Source organism: Athene noctua, chromosome 14 (assembly GCF_965140245.1).
Source record: "Athene noctua chromosome 14, bAthNoc1.hap1.1, whole genome shotgun sequence".
Lineage (NCBI taxonomy): Eukaryota > Metazoa > Chordata > Aves > Strigiformes > Strigidae > Athene > Athene noctua.
The window spans coordinates 2,654,544-2,680,822 of NC_134050.1; the positions used below are offsets into that span (position 1 = coordinate 2,654,544).

Consider the following 26,279-nt stretch of genomic DNA (forward strand, 5'->3'; position numbering starts at 1 on the left):
GAATCATCTGCGACAAAAATTAGTCTGAAAATTGGTATCACACTGTCTAGTAGAACCTTTATATAATTAACTCTTATTGATGGTCTCACTCAGTGGTACAGTTCATATGAGTAAATATATAAGAGCTCAATCATAACGTGGACTACAGGAAAGCTCTGCTAATGTATTTCCACTCAGCTGCTTACAGCTGCATGTTACTATTTCCTAACCAAAAGAAGGAATAAAAATATTTTGTGGTTTTATGGCTTATAGCTTGATGAATTTGTAAGAGAATGCCAAGTAGCTTTGGGTGAGGAGGATGTAGTCCCTTACCTTTGAACCTTGAAAGGTTACAGAACCTTCGACTAAACAGGAAGGGAAAAACAAGCCAAACACCCAAAAGAGAACCCTTTTTGGATATCTAGTAGTTGAACGCTTTGTAAATTATAGATATCACTAATGTTTCTGTAGTCATGGCCTTCTTTGAAAGGTAGTTAGATTTAGAAAATATTTTTAATTAAGTGATAGATCAGATGGAATCTGCTGGCAAGTAAAATACGTCCACAAGTCCCTTTGCGGATTGATGAAAAGTTTTATTCCTTTTAGATGTAACTTTAGTTCTGGTTAACATATAATCAGATAAGATAGAGTCCATCTAGAAGGCAGTATTGGTTAAAAATAGTCAATTAATTGCCTCAAGAATATGCTTTCTGCTAGGTGTTCTTGAAGCAGGGAGTGTAGAAGCAGTAACTGAAACAATAGAATAAATTAATTAATGTGGTTTTGAGGATTCACTTATACAAAAATGTCAACTTTTATATTAGAAAAATCTGAAAAGTCCAGGTGGCCTCATTTAGGATGTTTTGTTTCGGTCTCTAGCTAACACACTGAGGAGCAGTGGTGGATTGATGTTGTCTCTGGTAAAGAAAGTACAAGGCTAGGGAGAGGTGGGGTGTTGGTCCGTTCCTCTTCGGGTCTGTTGAAGAGCAGCATTTTCATGCTGGAGTTGTTCCTGTCGCTTTATTGTAAGCAGGAAAACTTTATGATGATTTATTTTCAGTTTCATTGGAGTTGTTAATTTTTTTGACATGCATTTGCTTTTTTTTATATTTTATTGGACATACCTAAGAAGGGCACCAGCCTGGGCATGCTCCCGTTAACTCTTCGGTGGGTCACTGACTCCTGAACATGCAACAGTCTCTTGGTCAGGGTGGGGGAACATACTGCCGCTCTCCCCGTGTGTATAACATAAGCATGTGGGTTATTAAATTGTGACTGTAAGGGACAGTATTTTGTTAAACTTCTCCTTTTTTCCTGAGTATTCAATGACCCTTTTCAAAATGTGTGTGGCCCATGAGCTGGCAGTGTGTGTTTTCACTTTTGACGCAACATTATGCTGAATTTTAGAACAGGTTTTGTCTTACACATCCAGTTTTCTTCTTTTTGGAAGTTTCGTTGGCTTGACTCTTTTGTAATACCTCTGGAGTGTGTGTCACATCCATCACCGTTCTGGGCTCAAGGTAGAGTTTGGGTGTGTAATCGCTTTTTCCACAAGTGTGAATTCAAATGAGAGTTGAAGCACATGCATTGCTTCAAGCACCAAAATACTTTGGGTTTTTAATTAAATGGGACAATCCGTGTCCCTAAAATTAGATGCTTCCCAAGTATCACTCTGAATCAGGACTGCCTACAGTAATGCTCCTGGACTGTTTGTTGGAGTAAGGATGGTAGGATCCATTCCTCAAATCCCTGGCTAAAGACAAAACCTTTATCCTGAAACTACCCAGCTTTTTTAAGAGCTAACTTGGTCAAAGCCTTGTTACTGAGCAAACAAGTGACAGAAATAGCATTGTTCAATTTCCTCTTCTCTTTTGCTTAACGCACTTGAAGAAGGAGATTAAGGAATCCCAGCTGAACGTGACGTTTTGGCCGCAGTGGTACCTCAGTGCACTCGCTGTTGGCCTTCTGTGTCTGTGCAATCGCAGGACCCAGTGCTTGGCATAAATCTGTGTCAGAGAGCGAGAGTTTTATGGGTAGCTTGGACATCTCCCTTCCCAACAGACTAACGAACAACTTTCTTCTATTGCAGTTGAAACGTCGGGTGAATAAATGAGCTGTGCTGCTGTATGAGATACTTTTGAGGGAAAACCAGGTAAGCTGTTTCTTTGGCACAGGCGTAACTTAAACTTATGACTGAGGCCCCATATGTAAATGAGTTTCTTTGAGACTCTCTGGCAACACAGTGATAAACGTTTTGATCGGAAGAGTAGTGGTGAGGGATTTTTTTATGTATCTCTTTGTGATGCTGAGGCAATAGACTGCAGTGTGCTTTACTGGTTGTAATAATTACAACATATAGCTTAGAACAGTTTTTCTTCCACCCTCTGATCATCTCCCCAAACAGTTAAGAGCTATTTTTCCTTCTCTGAGGATGTTCTGAGGAAGCTGATGCTATGTGGTAGGTCCTGGCCACCTGCTTTACTTGCTCATGTGAATGTTTTCTTGAGTCATACTCCCAAAATACATTGTTGCCTAAATCTAGGGAAGACTGGCAATTGGTCGCGGCTGAACTTGCATATTATACCAGAATTTATGTTAAAAATAGACTCTTAAAAATGATCAGCGTCTGGAAAACATATGGGTTTTTTGCTAAGAAACAAAGGGTGGTAAGCACCTAGTTTGCTGTGAGAAGGGTTTTCTCTTGCTCTTAATTAGTGCAGGAAGAAAAATCGACACTAGACCACTACAGAGGCAGTTGAGATTCATTGTTTCATCCTTTTCTTGTTAAGTATTGAAGCTGTCACAGAAATGTTCCCCATCATATGTCAGCTACCGTTAGCCTAAGAGCCGTGTTCATTCTTCTTCAGGCACTGTGAGCTTTCAGTTCTTTTCAAGAGAGCAATATCTTTTCAGCCAGAAGGGTTAAGGTTGCTTTAGCAAGGCGGAGGACACGGGGTGTCTGTAAGTGGGCTGTTGTCTGTGAGCCAGAACCTGTGGGCAAAAATCTTTTCTGCGAAGAATTGTCTCCTAGTCTTGCCACTTTGGAATGTGATCTAAGTGAGATGCTGTTATACTGACGTTCTGTCGTTTTGTCTACTATGGGTTTTGATTTTATCCTCCTGGAAAAGTGTCTGTCTTTGGGAGAGGATTCTAGATGTTATGCCAGGTGGATGATGGGGTCCAAAAGGGGGAAAATAAAATATTGTGGTGGTCCCAGCATTCCCCTGGGATGTCTCTGCGGTGGTACTTGCAATGGGCTGACTCCAGCAAGCTCCTTGGCCGGTAACTGAGCTATTTTGAATTTTACCGAGGCATGTGCCTTTCCCCATGGATTATGTGTGAAAGTAGATGGCTCCTTTCCCCCGTATGAGAAAGTGGATGGTAAGGAATGTATTATCCACCCTGTACTTGTGCTGTTTGGAATAACTGACTAGAGCAGGACTTGGAAAACAAACATAGGATCATAGGGAAAAACAGAGTTAGTCAACGGTGTGAAGCTATTGCAAAAAGAGGCAAATGTGATTCTGCAGTTTATGACCAGGAATATTCCATGGAAGACAAGGGACATAATTGTCCTGATCTGAAATTGCCGAGGCTTCATCTAATTCGAGTTTTGGATACTGCAGTTTCATATCTAGACAAGCTGAAGAGTCTCCAGAAAAGAGAAAAAGAAGGTCTGAGAAAACAATGTTTTGTAAGCATGACTTGTGAGCAAATGCTAAAAGAAATAGGAGCTTTTATAAGCTTTTCTAAAGAAAGAGAATGATCTTTTGACCATGGAAAAGTTTGCTAGGTTTACTGGCTTCTTTAAATAGAAGATGATTACATAGAGAAATGGGACAAAATATAATCAACTCAACAAATGCTAAAGAAAATGGAATTTTCTATGCAATAGAAGGCTATCCAACTGGGTAAGGGAGAAAATTTTGTCTTTAATGCAAATTATGTGAAAGCATTTTGTCTTGATGGCTTAAAAGTGGTTTAGTGTAGCAAAAATTTATTTTGGTTTTTTTTGTTTTTTTTTTTTTTGTAAATAATCATACATTTGCAGTTGCTCTTGAATATACATTAACCTTAGACAAAACATAAAAGCTTATTTGTTTCAAAAGCAGCCCATCTCAGACTTTAACATCCAGTGCAGTTCCCACCAAATTAATTGCAAAGACTATGGTGAATATCTTTACGCTGCCTTACAGCCTTTACTCATAAAATTGGGTAAAAGCAAAGTCATCTCTACGTGTGCCTGTATTTGATGTGTGTCATAGGAACATTTCAGTCGATTGCAGCAGTTGGTTCTGAGATTTGTTTGTCTGTGTGTGGTCTGCAGATTTCAGTTCAAGATGGATCTCATCGAGTCCCCTGTGCCGCAGGTTTTCATTTATAAATGCAGTTCAAAGCTGACCACTGAAACTCTCCTGGTTTCCAACGCCCACTGGGGTTGGAGAGCATTTAGTGGGTGGCTGGAGCATATTTCACTTCCCTCAGAAACAAATTTATTTCATTCGCGTCAACTTTGAACTCTCCTAGTGTACAGTAAACATGGGTAATGAGGGGATTCACCTCAGAACTGCACTGTTGCATTGAACCCAGGGATTAGGAGATGAAACCTTTACAGTTCCTTCTTCTGAATCACACAGCGGAACGTCTTACCACACTTTTTCTTTTGTGTTTACTTCAAAAATACAGAATTATTAAAGCAGGCAGATGTGCCTGCTTTTCAGTGTATGCTTTATCACAGTATAAATGTGAGCAAACTAAGGAATGTGTGATGTGATTTTTTGTATTGGTAGTTCTCCTCACTGAACTTTTAAAGGTGATTTAAATTTCTCTACTTAACAAAGAGGTTATTGGTAATAACTTTGCTTTTTCTTGACAGACATGCCCAATCTCAAGGGTACGGAAATTTAATCATGATTGATAGCAACAAGACATTTTTAAGATATTCATCCAAAGGATCTTTGAACTTTTTCTTCTGGCCAACCACTTGATAGTCATAAAACAAGGAGAAATTCTGATGAAAAGTAAGTGACGTGCTTTTTCCAAGTGTGCATCTGTCTGTCACAGGAGTTCTTTAACAGTTGATCAAAGTATCTAAAACCGTACGGCAAAGACCTCAAAAATTAACAGGTCAGGATTTGTATTCGGTTATGTCTGTATTTGTGTGAATGTAGAAATAGTCTTCTGACTCAATTTGCTGCTTCGCACGCAGGGAGGTAACATTGCTTAATGAATGTCACCGAATTTACCGTAACCTTACGTGATCGGAGTGTAACTTCTTAAGCTGACGGTTTCTGACCTTGAAGTTGTATTTATAGTTTGGATCTGAATCCAAACTTTCCTTCTGTTTATTATGGTACAACCAGAGTTAAATGAGAACTGTCTTTGTATTTTTTGAAATTTTGAGGAATTTCACGATTACTTCTGTTCCAGTGTGGACAGAAAACATGCTTTTTTTCAGAGTGTTTTGTGGGGTTTTTTTGTTCTTTGATAATAAAAATGAGACTGTCTTCATTTAGCCAAAGATTTTGGCAGTTGGAAGACACCTTGAGAAGAGAGCACCCCAAATCAATTGCCTGATACCTCCTTCTACGTGAGTTTCCATCCAGGTGAGAGGAAGGAAGAAAGATCTACTTTTAAATTTTCTTTCTTCCCTCCTCTCTCAGAAAGTTTATTTTTCTTATTAGCATTCCTAAACCAAACCCACAGATTGGCATTTCCTTACAGAAACTTGTTCAGTTAAATCCTTCCTGGCAATTTGTGTTGCATTCTCTGAGAGGCTTTGGCAGAGTAAGGGGTGAGTGGGGCTTCTCTATTCTAGCCCCAGCTGCTGGATTTGGGTTGACTAGCAAGGTTCTTCTTCCTCCCTTGAGACATAAGATGACTTCCCATTTCTCTTTTTTGTTGTTGTGGGCTTTTTTTGTGGTTTTTTGTTTGTTTGTTTGTTGGTTTTTTTTGGTTTTTTTTGGGGGGGGGGAGTGTTTTTTATTTTTCTCTCTTGTGCAGCTCATAAAATCTTTACTTAAAGACCTGAGGGGTTGATTATCTGCTTTCCCCGGGAGTCTGAACTCTTCCATCCTAGATTCCTTGTTGCCATTAGGTCAGCGGGGCCGATACGAGCTTGCTTACTGCAGATTGGCTTCACCCAGTGCATCCAGCTATTTTTCCCTCAAACCATGTGGAGAAGGAGAAATGATCCATAGCCAGCTATAGTCTTTGTTTTTTCCCTGCTGTTATGTTTCTGTTCATACACGGGCTTTTCAATTTCACAAAGCCAGCTTTACATGAAAGCTGAAATGTAATTGCATCCTCCTGAGTAAAATGGACAATTTCTGTGCCAACTGCGTTTTTAAAGAAAAAGATTACAGCATTGACTCTGCTGCCTGCTTTCTTTGCTGATGAATCCCTTTGCTGATGTAAAGGGATTAAATATTCTAAAACACCAGCCAGACCAATTCTTTATAATCTCATAAGTGTGCAGAGTAACACCTTCGTTACTTTTGTCAGGGGAAGGAGTAAAACAGAAGAGGCAGGCCTCTCCCAATGCACCTTCTTTTACTTTAGCAAATAGTAATGAGGATTCAGTTCAGCGTACATCTCGCTTGCTGTTCCTCTCAGCTAAACTTTAATTTCCTTGTGGAATTTGTGGCTTTTTGATATACATTGTCGATCTAAGACAACATAGTAAATATTGTGCAGTTTGCAGGTTTTAGTTTGTTTGTTTGCTTTAAACTGAAGACCTTAAGTGTGATAATATTTATTTATGTCGTGGAAAAAAAAAAATTTCATAAGGGTGCATGGTTGCACACAAAGCAGTTTCAAATATCTGTTTCCTCCCTTTTTTATAGTTTCTAGCATTCTTTATATGGTTCATAACACTTTTATACGGCCTCAGGAAATGGGCGGCTTTTAGAGTTGAATTTAGATACAGTATTTTGTCTTTCATTGTTCACATTTTGTAAGGTTTCCAGGCTTACTCATGCATTTTATGCTTGCCTATGGACAGTCATAAAGCAGTTTACTTATAGTTCTGTTGGGAGCATAACAATGCCGATATATCTCACTTTCCTTGAATAGTGTACAGACTTCTCTTTTCCCAGCCAGATGATGTTGCAGACTTACCTGAGAGAATACTCCATAGCAAGACTATGCAATGTAGTTCTTGTTCACAAAGCTTCTTGTTCTTGTGCTTCTCCATCTCAGGTCTGCACAATCCTTCCCTTAACGTTGGTATTTATTCTTGGAAAGCCATCTCCGATAGCCCTCACAGTGGTCCAAAGCACCTTAATGAATAGAGGTGAGGAAAAACGGTACTCTAGCTGTCTTGGAAAAGGTTGTATTTGCAAAAGTGGGAGAGGTTCCTAAACTCAGGACGACCTGAACTCAAGAGTCTGGGCCATCTGGGGTGAATTAGTTCTCCTTTGGACACACCTAAGATAACTGGAAGCATAGTTAAGCTCTAAGACTTGTAGTGTCCTTCAGGAGGTGCTGAGGGGCTAATTCCCGTTAATGTCCAGTTCAGCAAATTCAGCAGATGTTCTGTATCACAGGGTAAAGGGGGTGACAAGCTGCTTCTCCTTCAGTTACTGTCACAGCTACATCCATCCTAGCTACTGACTACAGCTGCTGCTGGAGAGACTCCGTGGTGCCACGTCATTGACTTTTTGAACACTGTATGTTCATCTCAAGCAAGGAACACAGCAATAACCAGACAGGCCCTAAGGAAGTAATAGAGCCTACGTCTATAAAATAAGATTAAGTTCTGAAAGATGCTGAGTGTCAACTCTGAATAAAGAACAGAGATGATGCAGGGCAACACAACGCGATGCAGAGGGAGTACGGTAAGTCTAAAAGCGTTCGTAGTACAAAATAAACCCTTATGAAATTAAAACCAGTGAGATGTGTATAACTACACTGCAGTAAATTGCATTGTAAACCATGTGAGCACTGGTACCTAGAGGCTTCGGGGTGGAGGAGGTGGGTAGATCAGAACTGTAATTGCCAAGCAAAAAGACTAAACCATCATAATACTGTAATATCCTCATGTGGGGTCAGATAAGAGTGAAACTTTGGGACGGGAATTGTCATCTGTGTCTCTGCTTCTGTATGTGGAAATCTAATGGATTCTGAAAGAATTCTTAATGTACACTTCTTAAGGAGATTCTTTAACTCCTATTTTTTCCCACTAATAATAATAGAAATTTTCCTGCTGAGATATAAGGTGCCATAAATGCTATGGTTTTAGGTTTGTTTTTTTTTTTTCTGATTAAAAGGCACAAAAAAGGTCTACAATGCATTTTTAAAGAACAGCTGGGTCTTTATAGTATGTTTTCTTACTATTCACTTTACTAAATCATGAGGGATGTAACCATAACCACTAACCTGATATTAGCCAAATTAAAGCTAACTTACTCTGCAGTTTCTACCTGAACAAAAGCATTCAACAGTCAGCTTTGAGTTCACAGAATCCTCAGATTACAGGCAATTCTCACGTATTGTGTAACCATCTGCAGATCTTAATGCCAGGCGTCTTTTGGCAGTGTCCTCTGCCTAAAAGGAAAAATCGTTCAAAGCTGTTGTGGGAGAGGATGGAGGTTTTTTTCTACCTTCTAAGGCAAGACTTGCCCTTCTTCTTTCTTAGCACAAGTCTGTAACTATTTCAACCTCACAAAGTCAGCTTTTCAAGAATGATTACAAATTGTAGAGGGATAGTACCCTGAAATCTGAAGCCAGTATTTTTTCTACCATCTATCCCATGTAAAATGTACTGAGATGTCTGTTAAATGGTAAAAGCAAGAGCACTTTATTGAAGGCTATCGATGATTCCTTGCTTTCTGAAGCACTGATGTTTTTATGTGTGTTTTCATGTACAGCATTACTTGAGTCTAAAGTTTCAGTCTTTTATGGCAGATGTTTCTACCAGGCCTTCAGACCTTTCCCAGCCTAGCTGATCTTTGAGAAGGCAGAGCCTATGCTCTTAGATAAACGCTGACCAAACAGGCCCTGCACCTGCTTAGCACTCGAGGAGCGATACCAGCCCTCTGTGGGCTCTTTTTTCCTAAGATTTAATCCTACTCTAAATCCAGTCTTATCCCTTGCATAAACTAGTATCTGTCTGAAAGAGAGTGGTAGCTTAATTCCCTCTGCCTCTTCCAGCCCTCATTTTATCCCTGTGAGGTTTTAAAGAGTCACCATTAACTTCAGCTTTCCAGCGATCCATTCCCAACCTTAAACCAGCCTAACCTCTCCTCTGGATTGCTGCCAGAGGCTCTGTACCTGCTTTAGCAGGAGTAGTAACTCCTTCACGGTTTCTTCCGTGGCTCTTCATTTTAAATTGTTCATGATCCACGACTAGTTTCACCTCTAGAGTTTCTCTTTTCCTGACCAGTCACAGCCTAAGCTGTACCTGTGAGTCTCATACCTGCTTTAGGAGTGACATTACGTTTCTTCTGTTCAAGCTCTTATTTTAGCTGCGTGCACATGTCGAGATCACTCGACTGCATAAGCTCTCCTTTTCCTTAACCTAGCTCCCATCTTTCAGCAATGCAGTGGGATTTGACATGTCTTACAACTGGTGGGAGCACGTTTCAACCTCTGTCCCACAGTCCTCACACCACCCTGCAGGCTCTCAACCGGCAGCATTCATCTCATTCCTGCTTCTCTCCTTTCCTGAAAGCTAACTGAATGTAGCTGTATGGCTAGTTAGTACTTGCCTTAACTGACAGCTCTTTTAGCCTGGCTTCCTCCAGCTCTCATTTTGGGAGCATCTGCAGAGCTGGAGGTAGTGCTGAGTCTTGAAGGGCTGGTAGGGCTGAGGGGAGTGCTAGGGACAGGAGAGGAAGGTACAGCCCAGTCTGCGGGATGCCGGAGAGGGTAAAATACGTGATGGATTTTTGAGGACCTACGGGGCTAAAATGGGGCAGGTATAAGTCGTATGTCTGGTGTAGCTTCTAACCTCATTAATACATTTTTATCATCTTTTTACTTGTGATCTCACTTGTCTTCAGCGATCTAACGCCCACTTCATAGGCTCTCCTTTCTTGAGCAGTCCCTAACTACAGTCTAAGCCATGACCATTGGGCCGTTATTTGTCTTCCCATGCTAGAAACTCTTTTAAAGATCTAGTGCTAAAGACTTTTTTCCCTTTATCCCTGACCATAAGACTCGCACTTCCCATTTAAATTATAAATCATTAACTTGTGCTTTCACTATAATGTATCAGATGGAAGAAAGCTGTATCGCTTAGGTTGGAACTGGAATTAGAGTCACATTTTGGAATGTTGTTCTCTGGAAGGTGTCCAGCTGCAGCATTGAGCATAGATTAAAGGTGCTACAAATTCCTATACAAAGATGGCTTTTTTCTCATTTATCCTTGCTAGCATCCATCATCATTTCAGGTCTTTAGCCCTTGTTTTCCTGGTTGTAGTTTGGTCTGAGCCTTATTTCAAGTAATAAACCTAGCCCAATGATACCAACCTGATTCTCTAGGTAGCCAGGCAAGTAATTTTTATCCAAAATAGAGGACTGATCCAATAATAATTCGAGGTTTACAGCCCCTCCTATGCTGATCCATAACCTTAGTACTAAACAGTCCAGCTGCTCCTGTCCTCTTCCTAACCTCAAGGCAGTTGTGTGTGGAGTACTGAATTCAGCTCTTGACTATGTTTTCTGGAACTCAAACCTTTTCCTTGACTACCTAGCCTAGCAATATGTAACTGTTACTTTTGACACTGTGTTTACTTTGGTAAATAAATAAATTGTGTTTATAACTAAGCAGAACAAATCATAACTCCAATTTTAACTGAAAAGCAGGCAGAAACAGTGTATTTACATATGCAGCTCAATATATATGCACACATTTTTACGCTCAGAGATGACTTTTTTACAGAAAGCTATCATATATACTAATAGGACTAATAAAAAGAAGTATTTTTTTGTGCGTAGCCTATCCCTGCGCAACTACATGACATTTTCAGAGCATGAGGAAAAAGGCTCGATCCCTCCACCCCCTCCCTTCCCTTAGATTTTTCCAAGAAGCTTCTCTCTTTAAGATGAGCACAGGGAGTACTTTGTGTGCTGTGCTCTTGAAAAATATGTCAACCTGCTATGATCTCTACATGGCAGCTGATCTCTTCAAAAATCTGGCTTTAATCCAAGTGAGCCAGCATATATGTATGTAGTACAGCCTTCCTCAGTGGACACATGATGAGTTTATTAAAAAAGCTGTGTACATACTGTGATTTTTCATATAAATTAAATTCAGTCTAAGCACATTTCCACTGATGCATTCAGAAATACTTCTCAAGAAGGGATGTTTCTAGGCAGCTGCTCAAATATGTTTCTTCAACCATCTCAATGGTACAATTTTTAAAATATTTAACCCTTTTGATGATGAAGTATATATGGAATATAAAGTATATGCCATCTTTCAAAAACTAAGATTACTAATTTTGCAAAAGATTCACTGTGAATTAAGTGCAATATTCTAGCTGTAAATAGTAGAATTTAGCTGGGAAGGTTAATGTTCTCAGAGTAGACTGGGAACATAAACCTCAGATTAAAATTTATATACACAGTTGGTAATACAACTTCTGTAATATCATATCATATCATATCGTATCATATCATATCACAGAATGGTTTGGGTTGGAAGGGACCTAAAGGTCCTCTAGTTCCAACCCCCCTGCCATGGGCAGGGCCACCTTCCACCAGCCCAGGTTGCCCAAAGCCCCGTCCAACCTGGCCTTGAACCCTTCCAGGGAGGGGGCAGCCACAGCTTCTCTGGGCAGCCTGTGCCAGGGCCTCACCCCCCTCACAGGGAAGAATTTCTGCCTTAGATCTAATCTAAATCTCCCCTCTGTCAGTTTAAAACTGTTAACCCTTGTCCTATCCCTACACCCCCTGATACAGAGTCCCTCCCCAGCTTTCCTGTAGCCCCTTTCAGTACTGGAAGGCCGCTGTAAGGTCTCCCCGGAGCCTTTTCTTCTCCAGTGCTGAACCCCCCCCAACTCTCTCAGCCTGCCCTCACAGGGGGGTGCTCCAGCCCCATGACCATCTTCGTGGCCTCCTCAGGACCCACTCAAGCAGGTCCATGTCCTTGTGATGTTGGGGCCCCAGAGCTGGACCCAGCCCTGCAGGGGGAGCTCACCAGAGCGAAGCAGAGTGTCTGAATCCCCTCCCTCGCCCCGCTGCCCACACGGCTCTGGGTGCAGCCCAGCACACGGGTGGCTTTCTGGGCTGCAAGCACACATTGCTGGCTCGCAGGCAGTTTTCCATCCACTGATACCCCCAAGTCCTGCTCTCCATCCACTCATCACCCAGCCTCTATTTGTGCTTGGGATTGCCCCGACCATGTGCAGGACCTTGCCCTTGGCCTTGTTGAACTTTGAGGCTTGCATTGTCCCCCCTCTCCAGCCTGTCCAGGTCCCTCTGGATGGCGCATCCCTTCCCTCCAGCCTGTTAGCCACACCACACAGCTCGGTGTTGTCATGAACTTGCTGAGGGTGCCTCGATCCCACTGTCCATGTCACCAACAAAGATGTTAAACTGCGCCGGCCCCAACACCAACCCCTGAGGAACAGCTCTCCTCACTGCTCTCCACTGGGACATTGAGCCGCTGACCACAGCTCTTGGAGTGCGACCATCCCACCAATTCCTTATCCACCGAGTGGTCCATCCATCACATTCAGGTGTCTCCACTTTACAGACAAGGATGTCATGTGGGACAGTGTCAAACGTTTGGACAAGTCCAGATAAAATCTGTTTTCAGATCTTGAATTTTCAGGCTGCATGAGCTCTGAGGACCTACTGTTAGATTAGATTCGTTTTATGAAGAGATTTCAGTACATGCATAGTGGCATAGACTTGACTCACTGCATGCACGTGGTTATTGTCAGCTTTTAACCCTTTTCTAAAGGGGATGATGAGAACCATGAAAGGAGACTGGAAACACCTAAGTTTCCTGGAGTGCTACAGATGTTCTCAGTGCTGAGGCCTTGCCAGCATCCTGCTGCCTTAAAAAATGACCAGGCGGTGGCTGAAGACAATGATGTTCAGCGATGGTAAGATAAGGAGTTGCACCCAGCAGCTGTGAATCCCTGAAGGCATCCTGTGCTATCCTGGGATAAATTAGAGATAACATAGCAAATTCCATAGCACAGTTCACCACTACGGGTAAATAAAGTCCTTTACTTCCCTTGGATTGAGATCGACATGCAGCTGCAAATATATCTCACCTGTTTATTGGTAATTGTGAAGGGCATGGATGTAAAGAGCTTTGATTATAGTCAAGAAAAAAGACCTTACTCTTAGGCAAATCATACTGCAGCTTTTTGATGTATAGCTTTATGGCATACTTGTGGTTTTGAATCTGTTACTGTGCTTTTAGTTTGAGGACTTTTGAACACAGGCAGATGCTTTGTTGCTTGCCAGTAGGAAAGAGAGAGAAGAAGAGCCTTTTGTAAAAGCAGGTTTAGTGAGAATTCCTTGGCTAAGGTTCGTAGTAGTCTGACCTTTCTTTAAACTGTATGCGGCAGTCTGTCTTTTTTTTTTTTTTTTAATTTTTTTATGAGATGAAAAAGATTGATAACCTTGCTTAGCCTTGCTTCATGCCATGTGATTTTACCTTAATAAAATACCATTTTGCCTTGAGCTTTCTGATGACTGTGCTATAAGATTTGTACCCCAAAATAGGTTTGTCAGTAGGTGTCACATCTTTTCTTATCTAGCTTGTCTATCTGCCTATTTATGTAACCTTCTGTATCATCAAATGCTTATCAGCACAGGAATTCTGGAAAATGCTCTGTCACAGAGGTAACAATGCAAGAACTCTGTTTCTGTAATGATGCAGCACACCTGTGTCAGGTTGTACCACACAGCTGTGAGTGCTAAGAATCTCATAATTAGGTGAGGCTGTGCTTCCAAGTATAATTAAGAGTGAGCAGAGGGTTGCGAGTGCTCAACACTTCACTTCTGAGTTGCTTTAGTTTCTTTCTGCCTGTGTAACGAGTAGCAGGGCCATGCTATATGAATAAGCTATATAAATTTCTCAGCCTTCAGGATAGGGAAATACAAAAGTGGTAACTTTTTCTCAACATTTCTGTGAGTAGTGATTTTTGTCTTATATGAAATGAAAAACTTTTCTCTATGCAAACAGTTGGAAAGGAGAGAATTACAAACCAAATAAGAGTGTAAAGCGTGCCAGAGTGGTCAAAAGATAGCAGAGGATATAGCCAGTAGTATATGTCAACCAAAGGGTGTAAAAATGCAGAATTCTATAGAGGAAAGAAGTCTGATTACAGCTGTCTGTCTGCAAAACCCATCATGGATAGCGGGAAGCGTAGGATCCGAGGAGATGGTGAGTAAAAAACCCCGAGTGATGGTTGCGCTGTTGAGCGCGCAGCGGATGGACGCGCAGGGGCGGGGGCACTGTGAGCGCCCGTTGGGCCCCTTCAGTGGAGGGGGTTCTGTTGCTTTCCCTTGTGTGTGTTTTGTCAGCTGCACGAGCAAGGGCAATAGCATGACCAGATATCTCTGTGTGTTGGGGTTTTGTGCAGTGACTGGTTTTTGGGCTTTTTTTTTTTTTAACTGTATTCCATTTTCTCTTCGTACTGACTGTACATAATATTTGCTCTCTTAGCCATCTTTGAACATTAAACGAAACAAGCATTGAATGTGTTTGGGGTTTTTGCATTTGTGATTTGTTTTCTTGGGGAAGTCCTGGACTTGAATTTTTCTAGGTCTTGTTTTTTATTGCTGGTATGTCTTTTTGCTAATCCATTTTGCACTACAACCCCCGGTTTTGGTGTTACATGCTGATGGTTTTTTTTTTTATGTGTTTGTTAGCATTGCACTTAATTTAATGCATCTGTGAGTTTGACCTATAGCGCTGTTGTTGCTGTTTAGCTTCTCTCACTTCTCATTTTCCTCAGAATCATGGGCTCTGTCTCTCACGATCTCATTCAAAACACCTTCACACATTTATATTCTCAAATGCTTTATTAGTCAGGTCCAAAATAACACTCTCTTCCAGCTTTTTTTTTTTTCCTGTCTCCTGAAGCAAAACTTTTTCTCAGCACTCTTCATGAATTTTTTTTGCTTGGCCTGTGCCTAGATACATGTTTAGGGTGCAGGGACTTACCAACAGTTGCAAATTTTTTAAAGCCGCTTTCCTATTCCTACAACACAAGTAGTACAGAGCTCTAAAGCTGATCTTGGAAACACCACAAAGAACCTGTTCACCTACTACGCAGTGACAAAGTAGAACTGGTACCTAGGGCTTTCATATATTTTGATGATCTCTTGGTTTTCTTTTATTACTCTCAGCTGAGATAGATTAGCCAGGCTGAAATTAGTCCTAACTTACCCCAGGTTTCCTATTTGCATGCTGTTTGCTCACAGCAGCACACTGGAGTCCTGCAGCTCATCATCTCCATCTCTATTATTGTGGCATTCTGCTTGAAAGGAATACCTGGATGAAAGACAGCAGGAAAATGAGGGTAAGGGACACAAGGAAGTCGAAATGTGTGCAGATGCCTGGGAAGGGATAGTAAACTTGCACTGGAGAAGCCTCAGTTTCTCCAAGAAAAAACTAGTTCAGCTTCTACCTAGGATGTTGAAAATGTGTGAGTGGTGCTTGATGGGGAAGTGGGGGAAGGCAGAGAATCTCTTTAATTGTGTGCTTTGCCAGAACAAATCTGCTTTTTGTAGATTAGGAGGGCATTGAAAATATGATTATATGTACTGCGGGCTCCAGTAGGTTTCCTGAGCTTGGCTGAGGAAGAAAGCAGAATCCTCCCGAGGTTCTGGAAGCCTAAAATAGAGAACTGCTGATACAACGTAAACGTTTGCTTCAAAAAAAATTGCTGATGGACTGTGAAAGGATGGATTTCAGATCACAGGAAGTTTTGCCCCATGTGTGCTACAGTTAGATTACTGCCCTGATTGTTTGTTAGTTGTAGTGTACTATCTGTTTCCTTCTGGGAGCCTTTCTTGCCTACATTTTTCCTTTCTTTAAAATAAAGATTGGCAATATCTATTACAGTTAATTGCTCCGTTAAAAGGAAGCTTGTGAACTGACAGCAGTAGTGAAGCTATATTGGTAAACAAACTACCCAAGTTGTTATGTTTTGGTCTAACTTCAGTTTTGAGGAGCTGATTGTCTCTGTAGCGTTGAGCTACTTTCTTATGGTTTTTATGGCTTTACTTGCTGTGATACGACTTTGATACACTTGTTAGGAGAAGCATGTAGAGGTCACTTGTCTCCTTGGAAACCAGAAGATAAAATTACTCTAGTTGTATCTGTTGCCTGTATTGATATAAATAATTTTTTTGTTTCCCAAAGGATAGCTTCCTAGACACTGAGGCATTAAGCATTTTGTAATGATTTTCTGTCTTCTGCTAAGGCAAGGGGAGGTCTTACAGTGGAAGAAAAATAGCAGCACTCTTAATTGACCAGCTCAGATACACTGTCTGCCTCGAGCATCTTGCATTCTAATTAGAAATCAAAGCATTACAAAGTGTTCCCTTCGCCTCATACTCCTGATAGTTTGTGGAGTTTCTCTGCCTTTTGTCCAGCCTTCTTTTCAGTGCAAGGTTGTTCCTATGCAAATATTTTAAATAAAAGCCTCGTAGAATATGTTCGTTCTATAAAACTTAGGCTGCTGATGGTAAAGAGCTCATTTATAATGTATGTCACTGAGGTAGATGTTATTCCCATGGAGATACTAATGCTACACTGCAAGGCGAATGAACATGGGAAGGTGCTAAGAGTGTGGTAGCTGTAGGTCAGAAACACTTTAGTAGATGTAAAAGAAAAACTATGTTCTCTTTAAAAGATAGATCTGGTGTGACAGGTAATATTTACTAATAATGTTGTGGTAAAAGCAGCAACTAGACAGGTGCTGTCTTGGGAGTTTTTGGTCTCTAAGCATCTTTATTTACTTCTTGTACACTGCAGTGTTTAACATGAAAAAATTACCAGCTGCGGTGAGCCTGCTCGGGTCTGATCAGTATTATGACTATTGATCTCCTGACTTGCTTTTAGGGATTAAAAAGATGATAGTGTAATCGGAACGTTCTCCAGTATAATATTTACATATACGTACAGTGTAATATATGTACTCTAAGATCATGGAATTGTTCCTGTGTGGTAGAAAAACTCGTTATTTCATCCTTTGGTCACTCTTTGATTCCTCTCCAGATGCTATTTATGACTTGTCACATAGGTAGCAGCAAAGCTTGGAGCTCCTTAACTCCCGATGTCCATTATACCATCCTTTGCTTCTAGAAGGAAACCACAGGGTTTGCTTCAGTGCCAGGCTTTAAGAGCAATAGGACAAATCCACGTCCGTGACTCAACAGAGCAGGGTATTGGTGTGGGTTTTGAGAAAATTCCAGGTGAACAAAATTCTGATATCAGTTAAAGCTGATCAGAGGAATCGCGTGCTAAGAAGTCTGAAAGTCCTCTTGTTGAGCACACTGAGCACACTGGCACTGAATGCCTGTATCTCTGTGGAGGAGGATGTATGTTGTTTTTTCTTCCAAAAAAAAAATTGCTAGTTCTACAGTGTGTTGCACTGTTCTAGAACAGTGGCCGTGTTTATGCTGTCCCATGTGTCTCTAGAGCTGACTTTTTCACACATCTCATTTTATTGTGGGCTGAGGCTGTCCAACTGGCAGATCACTCTCTAGTACTGTTAATTTTGTAGTTAGTATAGTGTGACATTGTCTCTTGTGGAAAATGCGCTCTCCAAGGCTGCTAGATTCTGTTAAATTGCTGAGCTACTAAAAAATTAAGAAGTATTGCCCTGCTGGTAAAATGTGTGTTTCCTTGTGACTCCTTGTTGTGTGCCCTAGTTTTTATTGGGCTCTCGGAGGCTGTTGGTGGTGATGGAGTTGGAGCACGTGCTTCCAGCAGCGTTCTGACTCTCTGGATTTTTTCCTGCTCAGCAGACTTTCTCTTATCACCATGTCAGCTGACTGCAGTTCCTCATCAAAGTTCTTGTGACTGCGTCCATGAATGATGATTTTGGAAGTTCAGATTTTGCACTGTTGGGTTCTGCTTTAAGCAGGTTGGTGTAGAGCTAGAACTGACTGAAAACAGTCGGGGGTTCTGAAATTAAAGTTGAGTGTTTGAGTTGTAGGGCAGGTGGCAAGAAATTATAGTAACACTGGAATAGTTTGCGTGTTTCTGTGACTTTCCAGCTCAGGACCTGATTTTTGGTGACTTTCATGTTTGTATGTCCTGATAAACACTGCCTGGGGCTTAGGTTTCAACACCACGATACTCCTGAAGGGAAGCTTATTGTGATCGGGAGCGAAAATAGGAAATAAACTATTTGGTGTCAGTGCAAAGCTTGTTAACGGGTTTCTAGGTGTTCAAATGAAGTTATCCATGGAGAAACGGACACTAGTCCCTACTAGCATTCAGTGTGCTGCAGGGTTTCCCTGTGGTTAACCGTTAGTAACTTTGAAAGTGGCAGGAATGTGCATGATTAAATTGTGCACAGTGGAGGCCTCTTATCACTTCCATGAAAAAGTTGCTACTGTTAATTTCTCCTGCGTGGGATAATAACAAGGAAGAACAAATTGTGTAGCACTAATAGAAAAAAATGTGCCTAAAACACTTATTTTTATTTTTTTAGCCTCATATTACTAGGAGATTTTTTTTCTTGGTGGGCTCTGACATTAAAACCTCTTGTGTTCTTTGTTTTACTGGGTTTTGTGCTAGGAATCTAGGATTTTTAATTAAAACATGACTGCTGGAAACACAGGGGTGAGGCAACAAAGGGGAAGCTCAGGTGTAAGGTAGCAGTCCTGGTAATAGTGTCAGTGTCCAGCTTAATTTCTTTAGCTAAAAGAAAAGCTTTAAGATTCTAAAGGAGTCTGGAGGTCCTGAGTGTTTTGGAAGAATGTGACAGATTTAACAATTTTACTGGGATGGAGAACCTTCTCAAGAAAGTAAAATGATCCTGAGTTATGAATGATTGCAGGAGATATCTCCAAACAATACTCATTGTCTATATTGCATTTCCCATTCATTTAGTTTTCCTGACTATATCACAAGTTTGTAACAGTCGTCAAAGCAAAAACCACTTAACCTCTGTACAAGGGCTCACACATCTTAATATTTGTAATTTATATTACAGACTTAATATCACATTGTAACATCACTAGCTGGCAGTAAGTCCATGTGATGGTTTGACTCTGGCTAAATGCCAGGTATCCACCAAGTCGCTCTATCACTTCCCCCCCCCCTTCCCTTTGTTTTCTCAACAGGGTAAAGAGGGGAAAGAAGATAAACTAACCCTTGTGGGTGAAACAAAAGCAGTTTTAATATAAGCAAAGCAAAGCAAAAGTCCGCGCGCGGAAGCAAAAGCAAACAGATTTATTCTCTACTTCCCATGAAGAGGCGATGTCGGGCCTTCTCAGGAAGCAGGGCTCCAATACGCGTAGTAGTTGCCTCGGAGGACCAAGGGTGACCCCACCCCCTTCCTCCTTTCTCCCAGCTTTATACTGAGCAGACGTCATATGGTATGGAATATCCCTTTGGTCGGTTTGGGTCAGCTGTCCTGGCTGTGTCCCCTCCCAAGATCTTGCCCACCCCGTCCCACTGGGGAAAATATCAGAAAGAGCCTTGGTGCTGTGTAAGCACTGCTCAGCAGCAGCCACAACACCAGGGTGCTATCAACACCCTGCAGCTCCCAGCACAAACCACAGCACCGTGAGGGCTGCTATAGGGGAAAACCGATTCCAGTTCAGCCAGACCCAATACAGTCTCCACCCCTTATTCCATACCATTTACGTTATGCCCAGGTCCCACATAATATTCATTTATCTATTCCATAAGCTTTCTTCACTTCTTCAGATGTTCAGTGTCTTGGCTTCCATCTGTCAAGATAGATGCTCAGGACAGAAGTATGCTTGACCGTTGGACTCCAGCACCGGCTAGGTTTGGGTCGTCATTGCACGTGTCTGGTTCACTCTTCATCGTTCCTACTTCCTCCATCACTTCCTGCAACATACAACTCATCCCACAGATTACTTTCCCCCCAAGGTTAAATGTTCTTGAGGCACACACTGAGTAGTCCCATCCTCCCGCATTACCCACCAAGTACATCCAGGTCCCTGAGCAAAGACAATCCCACGAGTGGGCTTGCCTTTTCCCAAGGGAGGAGCAATCCACACTGCCTTCCCCAGCCACCTCCCTGTGTGTACTACAGGGACCTTATCTCCTCCCACAGTATGAAGGGGGTTTGTTTGGGCAGGTCCAGGACGGTTAACAGATCCTCTGGTATTAATTAGCCAAGTGGCTTCTGCTAAATTTATATCCCAATGCTTCCATCCCCCATTGTCCAATGCTTTCAACATAGTCTTCAACAGTCCGTTATATCTTTCAATCTTTCCAGACGCTTGTGGGTAATAAGGGATGTGATACACCCACTCAATGCCGTGTTTCTTTGCCCAGGAGTTTATAAGATTATTTCGAAAATGGGTCCCGTTGTCTGACTCGATTCTTTCAGGAGTACCATGTCGCCATAAAATTTGCCTTTCAAGACCCAAGATGGTATTTCGGGCAGTGGCATGATTTACAGGGTACGTTTCTAGCCAACCCGTAGTTGCTTCTACCATGGTGAGTATGTAGCGCTTGCCTTGGCGTGTTCGTGGCAGTGGTCCAATATAGTCAATCTGCCAGGCCTCACCGTATTGAAAACTCAGCCATCGCCCTCTGTTCCAGGGAGACTTTACTCGTGTGGCTCGCTTGATTGCAGCACATGTTTCACATTCGTGAGTGACCTGTGAGATGGCCTCCATGGTCAGGTCCACCCCTCGATCACGAGCCCATCTGTACGTTGCATCTCTGCCAAGATGCCCTGATGTTTCATGGGCCCATCGAGCTACAAACAGCTCACCCTTACGCTCCCAGTCCAGGTCCAGCCGAGCTACTTCAATTTTGGCAGCTTTGTCTGCTTGCTCATTGTTTTGGTGTTCTTCAGTGGCACGCCTTTTGGGCACATGAGCATCTACATGACGCACCTTTAGAGCCACGTTTTCCACTCGGGCAGCGATGTCCTGCCACAATGCAGCAGCCCAGATGGGTTTACCTCTGCGCTGCCAATTGGTCTTCTTCCACTCCTGTAGCCACCCCCACAGGGCGTTAGCCACCATCCAGGAGTCCGTGTAGAGATATAATACTGGCCACTTTTCCCGTTCAGCAATCTTTAGGGCAAGTTGGATCGCTTTTACTTCTGCGAACTGACTTGACTCTCCTTCTCCTTCAGTGGCCTCAACGACTTGTCTTGTGGGACTCCACACAGCAGCTTTCCACTTCCGATGGCTTCCTACCACACGACAGGATCCATCAGTAAAGAGAGCATAACGCCTCTCATCTTCTGGTAACTCGTTATATGGCGGTGCCTCTTGGGCACGAGCCACCTCCTCAGGCTGCACTCCAAAATCTCTACCTTCTGGCCAGTCCATGATCTCTTCCAGGATCCCTGGATGGTTGGGTTTCCCCAGTCGAGCCCGTTGCGTGATTAACGCGACCCATTTACTCCAGGTAGCACTGGTTGCATGGTGTGTGGCAGGGATGTTTCCTTTGAACATCCAATGTAATACAGGCAGCCGTGGTGCCAAGAGGAGCTGTGCTTCTGTACCAACAACTTCTGAAGCAGCTCGAACCCCCTCATATGCTGCCAGTATCTCCTTTTCAGTCGGAGTGTAGTGGGCTTCTGATCCTCGATATCCCCGGCTCCAAAATCCTAATGGTCGACCTCGAGTTTCACCTGGTATCTTCTGCCAGAGGCTCCATGTACACGTGCTTCCAACTTAAAGGTGGGTTGACCATCCCACTTCCTCATGTCCTCCCCCTGGTCGCGCAGGAAGAACCAGAGTTCGCCACGTGTCATGCGCCTTGGCTTTCCTTTCCCCCTGACTGGGACAGAAGAGAAATGATTTCTTGGGGAGCTCCTAACATCCAGGGCACTCGCCCGTAGAGATGAGGAGGTACCAAGACTCTCTTCAAAGTTCTGAAGCCAGGAAGAGACTGCCTCCACAGTTGGCGTACATCTTAGTCCTTCTCCTGCATCCATTTCTGGGTAGTACATTGCGGCCAAGCCGGCAGAATACGAGGATGGCGCACCTTTAATCACCTTCCTCCACATGGCCCGTGTGCATGGGACATCCTCTGGATTTTTAGGGGCTTCATCATTATCTGGATCACCATAGATGACTTCCATCACTGCTAATTCTCTCAGGTACTGGACACCTTCATCTGCAGTAGCCCACTTCCCTGGGGTGTGGTCCATAAGATCTTCCTTAAAAGGATACCTTGCTTTAACACTTGAAAGGAGCCGTCTCCACAGACTGCAAATTGCTGTCTCCTTTCCAATTCCCCTTTCAATTCCTCGATTTCTAGCAAGGGAACCCAGCTGTTGGGCTTCCTTACCTTCTAGCTGTTGAGCATCTGCCCCATTATCCCAGCATCGCAGCAGCCAGGCAGCGATCCGCTCACCCGGCTGGCGGCAGTAGTCTTTCCGCAGATCTCGCAGTTCTGATGACGTCAGGGACCGGGTAGTTTCTGCCTCCTGTTTCAGTTCTGTTATTCCCTCTTCTGATACCTTTGCTGAAGGACCAGCTTCTTCCTCCTCTTTCTCCTCCCTTATTAATCGAGGGTATGGGCCTGTTGTTCTCCTTGTCCATTGTTTCTTTTTTACTACTGGGGCAATCTCTGTTGTTGTTATTGTTTGAGTTCCCATGTCAACCACAGCCCTTTGAGAGTGCTGAACTGCAGCTCGATAAGCACAGGCCAGGCCCCAGTAAAGTGCTAGAAGTTGTTGATTCTCATTGGGATAGGCAAGGCACCCCTCTATCAGGTGATGTGTCAATTTTGTGGGGTTGCTTGCCTGTTCAGGGGTGAGATCCCAGGCTACAGGAGGTGATAACCGTCCTAGGAATCTGCCCAACTCCTTCCACTCTCCCTGCCACCCAGGAACAGGCCGCCTCAGAGCACATTTTGGCACCGATTCACTCAAAATTTGCGTTCTCTTACACCAAGAGCATACCGAGCTCCACACAACCCACAACAGGCGAACAGCATTAATAAAGAGTATCAATGCACTAACATAAGGATGACTAAGTACCTCGGGAGCCTGCAAAATAAAACCACTCATGATGTTCCCGATTCCTTGCAGCATGTTCCCGAGCTTAACAAAATAAAGATAAGCAGCGCAATAAACAAGCCCGTGACCAGCACAAGAGCTTGTTGCTTAATAACTACTATAGCTACAGCACATTTAATATAAAACTGCCGTTGTTTTGCCCCACGTTGGGCGCCAGAATAGACTGTGATGGTTTGACTCTGGCTAAATGCCAGGTATCCACCAAGTCGCTCTATCACTTCCCCCCCCCCTTCCCTTTGTTTTCTCAACAGGGTAAAGAGGGGAAAGAAGATAAACTAACCCTTGTGGGTGAAACAAAAGCAGTTTTAATATAAGCAAAGCAAAGCAAAAGTCCGCGCGCGGAAGCAAAAGCAAACAGATTTATTCTCTACTTCCCATGAAGAGGCGATGTCGGGCCTTCTCAGGAAGCAGGGCTCCAATACGCGTAGTAGTTGCCTCGGAGGACCAAGGGTGACCCCACCCCCTTCCTCCTTTCTCCCAGCTTTATACTGAGCAGACGTCATATGGTATGGAATATCCCTTTGGTCGGTTTGGGTCAGCTGTCCTAGCTGTGTCCCCTCCCAAGATCTTGCCCACCCCGTCCCACTGGGGGAAATATCAGAAAGAGCCTTGGTGCTGTGTAAGCACTGCTCAGCAGCAGCCACAACACCAGGGTGCTATCAACACCCTGCAGCTCCCAGCATAAACCACAGCACCGTGAGGGCTGCTATAGGGGAAAACCGATTCCAGTTCAGCCAGACCCAATACAGTCCAAAATGCAAAACACGATGAACCCTTTTAGAGAATTACGCTCTGTTGGCTGCTGTGGTACAAAGAATCTTAAATACATCACTGTGTAAACCTCTGAAACATGTGTATTTGACTTTTAGTGAATTAATGACAAGTATAGTAGTATATTGGATGAGCAAAACGGAAATAGTGAACAGAATCACCCAGATGAGAATTCTTTCATTTCTGGAGAATTAATCAGAGTGTACATTCATGATGAAGCTTTGATAAGCGTCTTCCATTGGCTAATTTGTTTAGTGTGGTAAAATAAAGTCTACTTATATGGGTAAACTTGGATGAAAAATAATAGGTAGACTGTCATTAGACCTTTGTTCCATACCTTGTTAATATAATCTGAGATTTTTAGTTGTTTTGGATTTTGTTTGTTTAGTTATTCTGTAAACTGGTCTGTATTTAACTACTGCAAGTATTTTTATAGGAAAACTCCACTAAAACTTTGATGTATAGCACAACACACTCCGAAAAGCAAATGAAGCTATCTAGAAGCAGAAAAATAAGACACATATTTGAAAGTTTAAGTTGTTTTCCAAAAAACTCCAGAATTCCTACCAGAAGATGTTGTCATGTCTGGATGAAAACTAACAAAATTTGAGCAGCGTAATTTTATTAACTAAATGAGGCATCGGTAAATGGCCAATGTTAGGAGCACGTGCCATAGTTGTCTGGAGATGCTTACTGTTGTGTCCTTGTAGCCAGTGTTAAGGGTCTGTATAGCTCGGTGAATGATGCTGGGAATTAACCTGTGGGTTTTGCTCTTTGAATTTGATCAAGCGACTCACGGGGCATATATGTCCATATTACCTGCGGACATGAAAAAACTCAAGAGTCTCTTGATGCTTATTTTATTCACGGAAGAGTAATAGAAAGGAAACCCTTAATTGGGATATATACGGTGTCAGTGGCAAAGATATCAAAACCTACCAGAATTGGTTTGTAGCGGGGACTGTTTAGTTTATATCTTGTAGCTCTTAGGAAACCGTCGGTATTTATAAATCCATAGATGATATTTTGGCACTCATCTCTAAGGAAATGTCATGGAGATATTTGCGAGAGTAACAAATCCAAAGGCAGCCAATTGCACAGCTGAAGAAAAAGGCTTATGAAGACAATGCAATAATAAGCAAAAGTCTGCATGGAAATAGCGTATGGTCTAAATAAAGCTCGAGTTGCCATAGACAAAGTCTTACGTACAAAATTTACAGGGCCCGGACTAGAGTCTTCTCTTTTTAGGCCTAGCTGGAAAGAAAGAACAAAAGCCCAGAACATTTTTTTTTTATTGTTAGGCAAGTATGCTGTGAAAAATAGGAGTTTCTCTACAAACTACTATAAAGGCACTTACATGCTTGTATCAATTAGATTTTTTTTCTCTATGGAAATTAAAGATTGTTGGAGATGAGAGATTTTTTTTTTCTTTAAAAAGCACACAACATTGACTTGTTGTTGCCCTTTCCGAGTCAGATGTATAATTACATGTAATTTAATTCAGCTTCCACTGAAATAAAATGTGAATTGTCTCACCCTTTCCCAGTTACTGCTAAAGCATTTTAATCATTCAGGATTGATCTAATGAGCCCTCCCTGGAATAACTAATATCAAAGTGGTTTGGTAAAGACTAATTTAATTTTTCTGACTAATACTGTCAGGTTTTTAGACCTATTAGGAATAATCATCAAACCTGACTGAGTGTGCTGAGGGGAGCTGAGGTTGCATAACAAAGCCCTGCTGGCTGTGGATAGCCTGTTGCTCCTCCATTTCCAGATAAAACCCCACTTCACCTGTATGCATCCAAGATTTATACCCACTTTCAGTTTGTGTCTGTGGCACTGGTATGAGTATTTAACAGCCCAAAGAAAGCAGAATTAATAATAGAATTAAAAAGTGTTAGAAATACATTGAAATAATAGTTTGAATTTCAGTTGAACTAGAGCTGCATTACACAAACTTTCTCTTTTAAGGTAAGTATTTGTAGTCAGCACTTTACTTGTGATAGAACTTTGCTTCTTAGAGGATCTCTACAGCTAGATGTATTTTAATGAATATGTTTTTCTTTAGTATGCATAGTTGTATTAGTTACGAACTGCAGCTTGGCCTAAAATATTTTTATTCCACCAAGAGGCAACTGGGAAAAGAAGCTGGAAAATAAGAGCAAATGCATGTGTTTTGTTCTAATAACTATGCTTAGTTCTCTTAAAGAGTTTGTAAAAAACCCTGGAACTATTTACTGCATAACACTGCGTTACTTACATGAGTCAAGGTTGCGTGAAGCTACTTATCACCAAGGTGGCATTTGCAACATGAAAGTTTTTTTTTTAATTGAGATGCTTTGGGTGTTTT

General features: G+C 42.2%; 1 long non-coding RNA gene across 1 annotated transcript in view; it reads left to right on the forward strand.

Moving 5' to 3' along the window:
• Nucleotides 1-2,066: 2,066 nt before the first annotated feature.
• The window catches only part of LOC141965832 (uncharacterized), a 92,146-nt gene continuing 67,933 nt past the window's right edge, over nt 2,067-26,279 (forward strand). Inside the window, exons 1-2 of the long non-coding RNA XR_012634518.1 lie at nt 2,067-2,131; nt 4,856-5,000. This is a non-coding gene — a long non-coding RNA (uncharacterized LOC141965832). The remainder of the gene's footprint in view (nt 2,132-4,855; nt 5,001-26,279) is intronic.